We start from the raw sequence: 1,447 nt of genomic DNA on the forward strand, positions 1-1,447 counted from the left end.
CCCACATTGTCTTCCATTCCCAGGGTCCAGGGGACAGGGAGGGGTGGGGGAGGGCGGCAAGGGAGGGGGCGGGGGGCCCTGGGGGCCGTGTGTTCCGATTCATGGGGAGTGTTGAGACCACCACACCAATAAACGCCTTTTTCCAAAGTCTTTGCCTGCAGGTGTCAGTGTCATTAAGGATTTGGGTGAGTGGAGGGCAAAGGGTTGTGGTCATCTGGTGCTGACCCCCCGCATCATTCCTGCCCTCTCCTTTCTCTGTGGTAGATCTGGAATTGACCCATTACAGAGATGGCCCCTGATTGGCTTAAGCCACTCAGCATAGCCCATTTCTCACCGTGACGGGTTCAGAGGTGGGCACATGACCTGGTCAGGCTAATGATAGAGTGACTACCAGCGCTGTATGGATTCACAAGAGGAGATGCTTGTCTGCTGGATAATATGGCTCAAGACGTGAGGTCTAGATCTGCTGGGTTGCTCTTCCCCATCACATGGAGAGATCTTGGGTCTGTGGGATTGCAATGGTGGGGAAGACAGCATGTGGGGCCTGAGAAGGATGGAGACACTATGGAATGCAGAATGGAAGGTCTAGAGAAACTGAGTCCATGATGACATTGTTTCAACAGCTGGATCAAAGCTTACCTGATGGCTGCCTTCACTTACATAAGCAATAAAGTCCCCTGTATGTTTAAGCCAATTTGCGTTAGGTTTTCTGTCTCTAGTGACTAAAAAGGAAATGAAACTCTAACTGATACAGAAGAGGTATAGAGGGTCCAGGTACCCAGGACCCCAGCCCTCACCTTTTCAAATGATCCAAGGGCTCTATTTCCCAAAAGTTTCTTTCACGCCTATCTTTAACCAGAATGCCTCACATCTTTTCCTTCCCTGAGACAGATGCTGGTTGCCTATGCTTTAGTTATTGGTTTCCTCTTTTTTCTTTGCTGTCAGACCCACTTCTCATGACACAGGCTGAAATATTTGGTTTCCCAGCCTCCCTTGCAGTGATGTGGCCAGTTTTTGGTCAATGAGACATAAGAGAAGTTTGCTGGAAGGCTTCTAGGAAAGTGTTTTCCCCACTCATGAGGTTGGTTGAGGGGAGGGGTATGGGAAGGGAACCCTGCTCCCTTCCTTTTGTCTTCAGATACAGTTGTATGAAGATGTAATGCCTGGAGCTGCAGCAGCCATCTTGCTATATGAGACAACATGCCAACCCACTGAGGGTGGCAGAGCAGAAGGATGCAAACACTCCAAGCCTTGATGATGTCACTAAGTTGCTGAGCCAGCCTGAAACCACCCACCTCCATATGCCACCATATGCTTTGTTACTTGTAGCCAAAAGAATCTTCACTGATGCACTACCTAGATTTCCAACGAGAAACCCAGCTGAAAAAGGAAGACATCATGCTGGGGAGAGCAGCAGCAAGCCCAGCCCTTCACTGGCACCAAAACA

The sequence above is a fragment of the Ceratotherium simum genome, chromosome 33 (genome assembly GCF_057802395.1).
Source record: "Ceratotherium simum simum isolate JZ-2026a chromosome 33, ASM5780239v1, whole genome shotgun sequence".
Classification (NCBI taxonomy): Eukaryota; Metazoa; Chordata; class Mammalia; order Perissodactyla; family Rhinocerotidae; genus Ceratotherium; species Ceratotherium simum.